The sequence below is a fragment of the Gallus gallus genome, chromosome 1, assembly GCF_016699485.2.
Source record: "Gallus gallus isolate bGalGal1 chromosome 1, bGalGal1.mat.broiler.GRCg7b, whole genome shotgun sequence".
Classification (NCBI taxonomy): Eukaryota; Metazoa; Chordata; class Aves; order Galliformes; family Phasianidae; genus Gallus; species Gallus gallus.
Genome location: NC_052532.1, coordinates 67,843,210 through 67,856,614, shown reverse-complemented (window position 1 = coordinate 67,856,614; position 13,405 = coordinate 67,843,210). Strand labels below are relative to the sequence as shown.

The following is a 13,405-nucleotide window of genomic DNA, read 5'->3' as shown; positions in this document are numbered from 1 at the left end:
TGTCAGAAGTGTGTATTTGTGCTTTTCACCTTTATTTTGGAAAAACTCCTGAAAGATATTGTCTTTCTCTTAATATTTTGCACCAGCTTCACAATTCAGAATGGTAGAGGTAGCTTTGTTCTTTGTAGCCTTCCATTTTGGAATGTTAATATTTTTCTATTCCACTGTAGTTGTGAAATGTAAGCTATCCTCTCCTTGTTGTTTTCAGCAACAACACCAAAATGCATGTGAAATCTGATGCAGCTTCTTTTTCACTGCAAACATCCATGATATGGCCACTGTTGGCTGTTGGTCCTTTTATCCCAGAAAACCTGAGTCTTTTCACACTCAGCTGTTGAGAAAACTCGAATGACTTTCTCGAAAGGAACTGTCCCAGTTTGCAAATATATTGATCTACCCGTCAAGCTGAAACCAGTGGAACTGCAGGTCTTCTTGTGCAGGGAAAAATGATCTCAGTGTGCCTTAGGAGCTGGGTGATGTTGCTGGGAGCCACTGCAGTGTCCCAGCGTTGCAGCTTTTTGTAATTGAAGGTGTAGCTATTGCCTTCTATTTTACTTCTCAAGATTATTTTCTTTTCAGCGCATCTCTGAATTGGGCGGTATGCACATAAATAACACACATAAGGAATAATAAGTGGGGGAAAAAGGGAATAATTCTGAACACGTGGGGATTTTCTGAACGTATTATACCGTAAAAGGACATTTATTTTTGTGTCAGAGAAAGAACATGAAATTCCTTTATTTCTGTTACGTTTTGGATTAGTGACACTGCAGACATTCTGCAGAATCATATTTACTTCTTCAACAGTTTTGCTGTCTGCTTTATTTCTGTTTGTAGAGAAAAATGACTATGCACTAGGCTGGTTTTTTTCCTATTGTCAATAGGTTGCTCTCCTCACTAAGCTCAGTGAGTTTGTAGAGTAATGTGAGGTTCGAAACACTACAGGAAAATGTTTAAGCTCAGTGCTGTTTATGTTGATTATCACCCATCAGTTTCAGGTGGTAAAGGACATTTTGCAATATCCTGCATTAAACCTCTTACCATAGGACAATAAGTGCGCACTCTGGAAGGAACTGGGGGTTCACGAAAGAAGAGTATTTGATTACGTTTAGCAGTGCCAAAGTGGTTGCTGCAATCAGCATGTACACTGATATGGGCACGGAAGCAGCGTTGTGAATTTGTCACAACCGTCAAGTGACCAAGCACGGCAGGAAGTTCAGACACTGCTGGGACAAAGTCTCCATCTGTGTGAGGGTTTTCATGAAGGTGCTGGTGTGTGGCGCTGACTCACTGTAGTGGAGTATTCAAGCTTTGCTATTGCTGTGAATCCTCTGAGCCAGTAATTGCAGCAGAAGGAGAGTCAGAGCACTCAGATACGCAAGACTAAACACTAAATGTGGTCAGACCCTTAAAATGTGGTAATTTCTCATTATACACATATGCTGACATTTTACAAGCCAAAGCAATAAAACGTACAATGAAACAAACCAAAGCAGTTTCACTTTCCCCTCCTTCTCAGCTTCAAGCTGGAATAATTAAGCATGAGGATATCACAGAGCACATGATACCGTTGTTTGTACCAGCCAGGGATTATTAGCCGTGGTGTTTAGCGCCTCGGGCCATCAGCCACTAAGGCATGTTGTTACCGCTGCATGTTTCTGGTGCTCTGACACACAACACGAAATAGGCTGTTCTGAAGTAACTTCCCTGATCTTTGTAGTACCCCTTCTGCAATGTGCGTTGCTTTGGACCATCCCCAGATATTCTGCTGGGTTTCCAATCACTTTATAGAGAGATTTATTTTGCTTCTGTTGCAAAAACCTGCAACTGCAGCTACTCAGTCTCTGAAAAGCATGGCTTCCTTTTAAGGGGAAACATTTTTTCTCTAAGTCACAGGCCCCAAACATTTGATCCAGACTTTTAGTATCATCTGCTTGTGTTCGGAGGGATGTTCAAAGCCCCTTGGCCTGCGCCAGTTGTGAAGAGCTTGTTGTGGTCTCTGTCAGGCATAGTCTGAGGCAGAGCTTGTGGCTCTTGGTCACCTGGACAGGATCGTCTGTCAAACGCAGATAGGAGACAGCATTTCTGACCTCTGCTGGGGTGTAAAGGCCTGATTCAGTGAAAGATGAGCTCTTGAATATGCTGCGATGGGAGTGAAGCACATTCCTAACTATTTTATGGGACTGGGTGCTTTCATGATGTTGCCTTCTCTTTAATATGTAATCGTTAACTGTCACCGTCATCCAAATGTGTTATCTCTGGTGACTTAAAGGTGCTTTTAACTCAGCTCACTGGCACTTATTTTTCTTTGTTTCCTATTTTTTATTTATTCTTCTCCAAGTCATAAACAAATCCAGTGGCAGACACCAAGGCTGAGAAAACACAGTTGTAAATACTTTTCTTTCTAAAGATCTCAGCCTCTCAGTAGCACATATTATTTTTCATTTTCTCAGAATATGATATGTTGTTCTCCAGATTTGGTTCAGAAATATTAAGCCCTACATCCTGATTGATAAATTGTTTTGGAACTTGTATCATCTGCCCTTCTTGCATATAATATATTTCCTCTAAAGGAGCATCTGATACCATACAATATTTTCTTTTCTGTAGATACGGCAACAAGCAAAATAATAACAAACCTTGCTCTGAACTTCGTATGTCCAACTTCTGCTCTGTAATTTCCTGTCTATATAGTGTTTGTGACAAAAAGGGTACTCCTTGTTTGCTCCTTTTTTCATATGAATTCCTTTCTATGGGTCTGATCTGAAGAACAGCAAAACCAGCGAGGAGATCCTAACCAACTGTGAACTGTTAGGCATCTTTTTCTACTAATACTATTCTTAGTTAAAAACAGGCAGAAATGAGTGCAAGGGAAGGAAGCTTTTAACAAACGAAACCTTCACAGACCTCTGAATATGATTCATGTCACCCTACTCATGCACAAAATTGCTGAAACTTACCAGGATCCTATATGTGAAGAACTACAATAGATTTTTTTTTTTTTTAATTGTGTGATGGGTTTCACTAAAGATTTCACTATATGTATTCTAATCAAATTCTACATCATGAAGGCATCAGAATCGAGGTTTTATTTTGGTCTGGTTTTATTTATGTATTTTAAATCATGACCAAAGCAGTAAAAGATTTTTAGGAATTTAATACAAGTTTCTAACAGATACTACATTGGCAAAGGGGTAGATAAATGACCAAAGGTATGTTGTAGATTAATAAATAAACTGAGTCAGCAGTTTTATCGTATGGTTCTCATCTTCAGATTTGTGGAGTTTTGTTTGAGAATATATTCCTATGCATAAATATAAATATTTATTTTAGGTGATTTATTCCTGTGGCATCTTATTTTGCAATGAGCAGTATATTACCTCTGTGGTGGAGTCACGTTAGAAGATAAATATCTGAATGTGCATTCCATGTCCTACCACATTGCTTTGTTTTTAAAAGAATATAGAATGTCTGATATGCCCTCGCAGCCCAGAAAGCCAACTGTATCCTGGGCTGCATCAAAAGAAGCGTGGCCAGCAGGGTAAGGGAAGTGATCCCGCCCCTCTCCTGTGCGATGGTGAGGCCTCACCTGGAGTACTGTGTCCAGATGTGGAGTCCTCACTACAGGAGGGACATGGATCTGTTGGAGTGCATCCCAAGGAGGGCCACAAAAATGATCCAAGGGATGGAGCACCCCTCCTATGAGAACAGGCTGAGAGAGCTGGGGCTGTTCAGCCTGAAGAAGGCTGCGAGTTGACCTGATAGCGGCCTTTCAATACCTAAAGGGGAGCTACAGGAAAGAAGGGGAAGACTCTTCAGCAGAGTCTGTAGTGACAGTAGAAGAGTAAGTGACTTCAAGCTCAAAGAGCATAGATTTGGGCTAGATATAAGGAAAAAATCTTTTACAGTGAGGGTGGTGAGGCACTGGAACAGATTACCCAGAGATGTGGTGGATGTCCTGTCTGTGGACACTTTCAAGGTGAGGCTGGATAAGGTCCCGGGCAACCTGATCTAGCCACAGTGTCCCCGTTCATGGCAGGGGCATTGGAACTAATGGCCTTTAGTGGTCCCTTCCAACTCTGAGGGTTCTATGATTCTATGTTTCTATATGCATTAATGATCTAATAGTTGCTTAACATGAGGAGAAATGTAATTCCCATGGCCAACCAAATTTTAGCAACTGGTGATTGTTTAAACTGTCCAGATGACATCCCAAGAAGCCTGTGTCTGTGTTTATTCATAGAGCAGGAGCAAAGCACACAGGTGCAATTAGTGTTTCCCTCGCCTGCCTGCCTCACGCCAAGAGAGCTGCACTGCAGTGAGGAGCTCCATGGAACGTGGGAGTGATGAGTATGGGAGAAGGAACAAATTGTGGCATCCTGAAGTTTGGGATATCTGCAGTTGTTCTTGGGTATCATAAGAAAAAAAGAAAGTATAACACTTTTTGCTGACTGAGTTGTGGGATATTTCTGTCCCCACCCCCATTAATTAATATTTAAAAGTATTAGCTGCTACGCATCAAGTCCGCATTTCTGAGCAGTTTTTATATCTCTGCCGAGGAACATTTTTTGTTTATCCTGATGAACACAGCGTAATGCTGCATTATCACAGAGACCACTGTGTGGCAACTGTGGACTTCTCAAAAATGCCTCCTGTCTGTGGGAGCAGGTCAGCTGCTGCTGCTGCTGCACAGTCAACCTCCCACAGCAGTCAAATGTCTGCAGTCGTAGAGGGGGCGAGAGAAAATGTCTCCTTCAGCCTTGAATTTCCTTGGAAGGGGGAAGGGTTGTTTTGTTTTGTGGTGTTTTTTGTTGTTGTTGTTGTTGTTGTTGACTGTCAGAAATTTGCCGTTGCTTTATTTAATATGTTTGAGCAACAACCCTGCTTGTAGTTTGCAATTGCACCAGTGATAGCAGTGAGCAGAATTCAATGCATTGTATTAAGGATGGCCAATGAATATTTATGATAGACCCAGGGAGCCAGTAATAAAAATGAAATCGGCATGATGCCACTAGATCCAAATCTTTGATCTCTGTTTTAAGAAAAAATACAATAAAGCAGGGGATAATGGACTCATTATAATGGAATGGTTAGTTAAGGTTAGTTAGGGCAGCGTGAATAGATGGTGTTATATAAATGCTTTAGTCAAAGATTTACAGCTCAGTAAAGTGTTTCAGGAGCTGCGTTTCTATAGAAAAACTCTGTTTATGGTATTGTTTGGTTTTGTCAGTCAAAACACGAAGAACTAAGGACACATTTCTCTCAGATATACGCTCTTGCCTTTCTAGGGGAAGCAAAAGCAGTAAGAACCAGAAAGGGCCTTCTTCTTAGCCTCTCGCTGCACTGGCCCTCTTTTTCTTTCACCCATGAGCAGGTGGGGAGGGCTGAGTGCTACTAGAAGGTGGACGTTGGAGTCCCATTACAGTCCAGACCATCTTGTCAGATACCAGCTTGGTGGGGATGCTTGGGGTTATTGGCTCAGGATTAGGCATCACTCAGGAAGGTAGAAGGGCTGTGGCTGGAGACATGCCCCATCTGGAGTCTCCTACCTCTATCTGGAGCAGGGAGGAGATGAGTGCAATGTACTGAAATGGCTCTGGGGAAGCCTAATGAAGGAGTCAGTATTTGACAGGGATGAGGAGCAGGAGTGATCGAGCTATTTTTCTTTTTAATGATAGCAATTACTTGCTTAACACCCCTGCCTCACTAAGCAAGAAGCACAGGAGGGTTGATTCCAAACTATGGATGAAAGCTGATCTTGAAGTCTCTGTCTAGCCAGACGTGAGGAGGAAATGGAAACTCACTGTTTTCAGATTTGTTTCATACTGATGTAATTTGTAAGGGACTTCATCGCTAATGACATCTGGCAAGGCATTTGTCGATACTGTGGCCCAACTCTTCCCTTCCAGCCCCTTCATCCTTTCAAGGAAAAGAAAATATATGCTATATTGAACTTAAGAAAACAGCTATTAAGCAACAACAGTAACTGCTTCTGATACGTTTTTTTTTGTCTGATGAGGATTTTATCCAGCGTGTTTGGCCTTGGAGGAGTGCCTGGATGGTATTGCCAGCTGGAATTGTCAGAGCTGCTTTGTCTTCTGTCCCAGGAAAACAGAAGCCTGGCGGGTAGTCACTCTCGCTCTTATTTCATATCCCTGCTTAGTCAGAGTTGCCAACTCTAAGCATTGAAAACCCTGAGTCAGGCTGCAAACAAATCACGAGATCTGGCTTGAAAATCACGAGATTTTTTAATTACAAGTAGTTAATTTGGGATTTCTTTGAGCCTCTAGAGTATCTGTTCTTCAAGTTTTGATTCTACAAATCCCAGAGCTTTACTGAATTATGCGTGTGTTTGTTTACTTAAATGAAAGCCGGGTTCATTTTTGGTTACCTGACCTTTGGAGTTCCCAGGGAAAAGACAAGAATATCTAAATGATCTGTGTTGACCAGGCTGTTCGATGAGGGACCTGTTTTGGAGCTGGTGATTACCTTGAGAATTATGAGCTTAATTATCTTGGTGTCACTTTGACCTCTAGGCTTTTTGCAGAGAGCTTTTTGTTGGGCAGAGCCTGAAAGTGTTCTTTCAGTCTGCGGCAATGAATACTCTCTGTAGGTTGTGCTTTGTTTTCCTTGTTTACTGTGCAGCATCTTTCCACGGGCAGCACACGACATCTTGACAGTGAAGTCTGATTAATCCATTTTCTTCCCACTGCAGTTCTGCCATCACTCAGGTCTCATTCGGAGGGCACACGTGCGAATGCCTTCTGCTGTGAATAGTCACAAGCATAATGTGCTGATGCTGTGTGGATGCCTGTGTGGATGCTCAGCTCCGGCTGAGCCATGAGACAAGGAGGCTGTCTCTTAATGTTTGGACTAGTGTTGATAACTCCAGATGCAGAGCTGTCACTTGAGGTGGGGGTGAGGACCTTACCACACTAGAAATCCCTCCTGACAGAGTTGCCCAAATCATTTTGTATCTAAGTATTGAGGAGTTACTTGAGTGATGTCTCCTTATATTTCTTTTTCCTGCAAGACTTTTATCCCTCTCCTCCCCCTTTTGTTTGTTTTTGCTACCTTTTTCTTCTTGCAGAAAACTTCAAGCTGATTTTTGGATTCTTTGGCTGTATATAGCAGCAGTTTGTGTCCCATTAACCCCATGTCCAGTAGGACTGAGTGCCAGTCAGTCTCAGGTACCAAAGAAATGTCTATAACCTTGAGTTCTAAGGTTGTCTGCTATGAAGATATCTTACTGACACCATTGAAACAACTTGGAGTTGGAGTCAAGACAGAGGAGAAATACTTGTTGCCAATCTCACACGAGGGACACATCATGCATAGTGTTCCTAGCTGAACCCTAAGAAGGCATAGGGACTAAACCTTGCTTGAACTAGGAATTTTCTCAGCTACAACAAATGAGAAGTTCTCAGCTGTAGGGTTTCTCAAGGCTACTCTTCTGGGTTCAGTTTAGCCTTCTTGAAAATCAAACTGTTTTAAATATACAAAGTTTGACTGTGGCTCTCTAAAAATAAAAATTCTTTGCATTTAAACAAATGCTAGACATGCTTGTGAAATTCTTCCTCTTTTATTAGTCAGAGCAGGCTTTTCAAAGTGGCTGGAAATGTTGCTGAGGAACAGAGAATACACAGCCTGAGTTTCCTAGATTTTTGTGAAGAAACCCTTATTAATTAGGTTGCTTTTGTGAGGCAGAAGAAATAACAGTGGTAATTCTCTGCTGGCAGTAAAGTGGGCAATGGTCAGTAAATTTTACTCAGTGTAGCACAGAAGATTGTTGTGGTTGTGTCGCAGCCTTTATTGAATTTGTCCTGCCTCTTGCATTTTGGTCAAGTGGTAATTTTAACTCTGAAAATAAGATTGACCATAAGGACTCAGCCAGCCCTTTAAAAAAAAAAAAAAGTGATTTGAACAGCTTAAGTTATATGTTTGCCTTCTCTTTCTTCACATTAAAGTATTCCTACTGTGAAAAATATTATGCATGGGGAAAACTCAGGTTTTGTTATTTGGGTTCGGATTTTTGTTCTGCTGCTGCGTGTGGAAATGTCTGTGTGGAAGGAAAAAAAAAGCAACAACAGCCAGAGTAACAAGTTTAAGAGATTACTTTGGTCTGTGATGTGATTAGACGGAAACAAGTAATTTGTATTGCAGGAGTCTGGGCAGAGTGCTACCTATTTCTGCTTGTGTGTGCAAATAACCTGCTGTGCCACACAGCCGAGGGAAAGGGAGTCAAATGAGAGCAGTGCTGGCTGCATTTTAGCGTGCATAGCACACGTGTTGAACTAGGATTAGGAGGGTGCGGATGAACTGGCTCTTTCTGGGGTCTTACCTCATGCACTGGGAGGTCTTTTGGTTGGAAGGGCTGGCTCTCCAGAGTGTTCTCTACAAATAGGCACTTGACTAAAATGAAGCTGTTTGTTCATATATAGATTTTTTTTTCAATGCTTATGGTACTGAAAGAGCTTGTTTTATCTCAGTAACAAACTCTAGAGCAGCAGGTAATCTAAAAACAGGGAATTTTACTGCCTGTTTAAAAAATGAACAGTAAACTTATCAAAGTAGTAAAGTAGTTGATACATACTTTGAATTAAATATATGTTGAATTAAGTTCAGTGTATATTTAAACCACTTTTTAAACTCTAGATGGTTTGAGACTGGAATAAATCGTTCCCCCGATTTCTTAAAGCATCTCTATCTTTCCCATTTTTTTGCACACTTCTTCCTTTTCTCTGTTTCGTTCTGATTTTTAGCTGAAGACAGACTTCATTTGAGAGCAGGAAAGGAAATGTTGCTGCGATAATGTTTTCTTTTGAACTAGCCAACAGTTCATGGCTTCTGCGTCTTGAGTTCAGCACTTTGATCACTATCTGTTTTGCTGCTATGCCCTATGCAATGTGATTTTACTATTCAGCCAGCTGGGGCATTGCCCCACTTGAAAACTGTGAGGTCATAAAATCAGGGTAAATTAAACATGTTTTCTCAAGCCCTCTGCACAATCCTGAACTATTAATTTCACGCTGCAGCTTTGCCAGACGAAAAGGAGCTGCTTTATTGCCCCGGACTGCAAAGTGCACGTACATCTCCATCTTCCAGTAGGGGCCTCCAAAGCCACAGGAGGTGGCAAACCAGCCGCTGGGCAGCTGCAGCTGTGCACAAAAGGGCTCTTTCAGACACGTTCTTGCTAGAAAAGCACATGTGCAGCTACAACAAGTTACAGCGCCCATCTGACTTGAGCACGAGCCACTCTGGGGAAACTGCCTTATTTTTTCTGAAATTGGTGATTATATATATTGCGTTAATGTCTGTTTCTGACTTGGTAGATGCTGTGTGTTTGGGTCTGGGGCTGACTTCCGTCAGATTCTTATGCTGTTAGATGGGATGCTGAAGGACGATGTGAGGGAACCGATCTCCCCTTTGATGGGCTACTTGAATATGGCATTGCTTTTTATGCTGAGCCACTGCCTGGCCCATGCACTCCTCACGTTGTCTCAATGCAGTGGAATGTGTCAGGGCAGCAGAGGGTACTTTCAAGTTATCACAGGCTATCTTCTGTTCTGGGCTTCTCTCCAGAGGACCAAATGACTCACCTTCAAAGGTCTCTCTGAAAGCGTAACCTGGACTTTCTGTATGACAGTGCAGAACATAGCAATTGGTTTGGTGCCCATTTTCTCTCCTCCTTAAATCAAGCAGACAACATGCTCCTGGGCTTTGTGAATGAAAGATTTGTTGGACAAATGTCTTAACAAACCCTGATTTAGTAAGCTTGGCTCTAGATTATCTGCATAAATTCTTGTTCTGAAGTTGGCTTCTACTGGGAAAAGGCATGCCTTTTTTATTTGCTGAAATGTTGGCATACATGAAAAGAGTCACTGCTTGTGTCGTACAGATTTCAAAGCCCTGTCCTGCTGTGCTGGCTAGCTGCAGTTGCAGTGCCTGTTCTCCTGAAGAAAGAATTCTGGGTCAAGGTAGCTCTAAAAACTTGCAGTCCAAGGGTAGACAAAGCATAGGGACCTGTACGTGGCACCATCCCTCACAGACCACCCCGTGCTGTCAAGGCACTGACGATGCAGGTGGGTGGGATGGTCAGCAGCTTCCAACTCAGTAAGCTGGATGTCGACACGGGGCCGGCGTGAGCTGGGATGCGTGCTAACCCCGTGCTCCTCCAGCCCTCAGCTGTGATCTGCGGCTTTTATGTTTGGCAACGCAGATCTGCAGATGGTGAAACTGGTCGGAATCCCATTGCCTGAAGTGCATCTAGCCCGTCTCTCTGATGTGGGGAGGAGCACACATTTTTATCCCCGGCAGTTAATATATATCCCTTATTACACAGCGCCCGCCTTGTTTGTGGAAAATCCCTTCAGGTGAGTCATACCCGATGTGATCAGTACGTGCCAGGCAGAGGAGGGCAGTTACCCTGACCTCCCTGCACGTGCTCGGGGGCTGAATGGAGCAGGGGCCTGGCTGCCAGCTGCCTGGGGCAAGGCTCAGCTAGTCAGCTGTTGGCCTCCACTGAGGCTTGCCGGGTCCCAGACCAACACCGAGGCCCCACAGGGGCACCCCTATTTGTGTGGTGCTCCCATCTCCTGCGGCTCCCTCATCACGAGGCGGCGGGGAGCCAGGTGCTCCCTTGGATGCCACGCGTCTCTAATCTCCTTTGCCGATTTAACGACCAGTTTTGACTGGCGGGGGGAGAGGTCCCCTTCCCGTCTCCGAAACATGTGACCGTCCATGTGAGCGGTGTGTGCGGGCTGGGGCTGCGGGGCATGAGCAAGGAGAGGCCGCCCGCCAAGGCGATGAGGCGAGGGAGCACGGCCCTCCCCGGGCAGCCGCCGCGCATGATTATGTAACGCCTGCAGTGTCTGGCACCGCTCGGTGGGCCGTCACGTGGCGTGCAACGCTCCTGGCCCTGAAATTCAATTAGACTGCACCGAACGATCGTGAGTCTGCATGAGATAAGCTGTCGCTGTTACACACTAGAAAGCAAATGGGTTGATTAGCCGCACATGAATTGATAAATTGCTCCTGTAATTCCAGCGAGGATATTTGCATTGCGTATACATCATCGTGCCACCGAAAGGAGCCTGAAATTAAGCGTTATGTAACCTGGCTCGCACAGCAACAACAGCAGCAGCAGCAGCAACAAAAGGAAACAAACAGCGATCTCTCCTCTCTCTCCCCTGCCCTCCCATTGCCAAAAGATCACAGAAAAAGGTTTTGTTGCTGTTTTGCGGAGGGCTTTGCTCCTTGTCTCGCCTGCCTCTGCAAGCAGCCTCACAGTGGCAGAGCTGACTCGTCAGGTTTCGGTGTTGACGGACAGGTCGGTCGTGGGGAGGCTGACAGCTCTGGCAGAGGCTGCGGCTTTGCAGACACTGAAGTAGGTGCATGCAGGTGGCCTCCGCGTACTTCTCATAAATTATTTCCTACGAGAGACTCCCCAGAGGCATTCCATAGGGGTGTCTGTATGAAGTTGCGAATGTTGCTGCCGTAAACCTCCTGCCTTTCATCCAGTCCTCTGCAAAAAGAGGGTCCTGTGACTGCGAGGGGGAAAATAAAGCCTGGGAGGACCCGGAGTGGCTTAAAATCTAAGCAACAGTTTTCATTAATAAGCAGTTGAGGAACAAATGGACAAAACAGAACGGAAGGGCAAAGAAGTGATCCCCCATCCCCAACCTGCGGTCTTCACCCCATCTGTTCTCCAAAAATACCTTCAGATATTTCGTTGCTCCCCTCTGCTAGAACCTACTGCTCACTCTCTTACCTCTGACAGGAATTGTTGCCCAGGAACTGGTAAGAAGTCAAACCCTCCGACATAGTCGGCTGCGTTGGATCTTCTCTGCTTTCTTAGGGCCGCGCTATGTTGTTCGCAGGCGGTCTGATTGCGTGGCAGTCAAAACATTTTCTTCTTAAACATTTCCCCTGCCTCCAGTGTAGTAAGCAAACAGTCATTCTGCAAAGCTGTGCTTGCAACAAAATTCAGTGCTGCTTGATAAGATCAGGTACACTGGTTGTACATTTGGGGAATACACAGCGAATAACACCCCTTTATATGGCACACGTTTTATTATCCTCTATTTATTGTATTTCCAAGAGGAAGTTATTGTTGAAGTCACATTTTTAGTAATAAGCATCACAGGTTTTTTTTTTTTTTTTTTTTCTCCTGGTGTTTAGTGCAGATTTTTCTCCTCCTTTCTATTTGTCTTTGTCTGTTCTTTCCCCTCATCTCTATATACGCAGTTAACATACTGATGTTTAAATATACACTGTGATGTGTGGTTACATAACCCTGCCCTGCAACGAGGTGAACTTTATCTTTCGGTTCTTTTTCTAAAGCTAACAGTTTTCCTGAATAATCTGCCACTACGAGGAGACAGAGGGAGGCATGCTGCAGCTCGATAATGATCGTTTTACACAAATGGGAAGAAAATAATACAAATTATACCGCAACAAATATCATATGCTACATTTTTGATAGCCAGCGAGTCTTAAATCCAGACTGCACAAATGTGTTTGCTAACGAGTGGATACTGAATTGATTTAATGAGTTGGTGGTGCGGTCGGTGCCTGCTCATTATCATCACAGAATTTAACTTGCTGCAGCGACTCAGAAAATAAATGAGTATAGCTCAGACCGATGTGTGCTGAGATTGAATTGAGAACTCTTCTGCAGCTCTAGTCGTAGCTCATAGTACTCCACAGCAGCCGTTCCAAGCTGCATTTAGGATCTTTTTACCCATACATCACTAATCCGTCCAAGGAAGGGTAAGGAAGCGGTCCTAGACCCTGCATCATTACCTGCTTGCAGGGCTAAGGTGCTGAGGCAGTGCTCAAGAAGGTGAGCAGAGACAGAAATCTTTGACTGTCAAGTCTGACAACGTGCTCCCTCTCAGAAATGATGGCAGCTGTTCTTGAAAGCTGTGCGAGAATACTGGGGCTCCAGTTATCGTCTCACAGCCACTATAGCAGGTAGAGGAGCTCTGAAGATGCGGGGAGCTCTAAAGGCAACTTGAACAGGTTAGAGTGCTTACAAACAAAAGCAAGTCAGAAGTCCTGGTTAGCTCTGCCTGTGGCTTTGTATGACATTAGACTGGTCGAGTGAAAACGTGTCCTTCAGATACCACTTATGGAAAGAACATAAAGAGATTCTTCACATCTTGATGGTTTGTAGGACTTCATTCCTTGGCTATCAGTATGCCTGGAGAGCCATGGGCTAATAGATACTGCTGAAACACGGCGTATCTATAACAGCAGTGGAATTTGTTTTATTTTTGTGCTGGTACAAAATCAGTGTCACTCTGGCTTAGGCTGTAAGTACAGTATGAGAGGTTTATGTGTATGCACTGCAGAACAAAAGTTCTTTACCCTTACAGTATGTAATTAAAGGTAGAACGGATTC

The 13,405-nt window shown here is 43.8% G+C and overlaps 1 protein-coding gene and 1 long non-coding RNA gene across 7 annotated transcripts in view; one reads left to right on the top strand and one right to left on the bottom strand.

Annotated features, from left to right (window-relative positions):
- ITPR2 (inositol 1,4,5-trisphosphate receptor type 2) overlaps positions 1 to 13,405 on the top strand; it is a 264,932-nt gene that overhangs the window by 147,683 nt on the left and 103,844 nt on the right. The gene's annotated exons all lie outside the window — the stretch shown is intronic.
- On the bottom strand, positions 8,122 to 11,861 carry LOC107054072. The gene is made up of 2 exons (XR_001468006.4): positions 11,771 to 11,861; positions 8,122 to 11,524 (listed from the first exon to the last, which is right to left on the bottom strand). It is a non-coding gene; the product is annotated as an uncharacterized LOC107054072 (long non-coding RNA).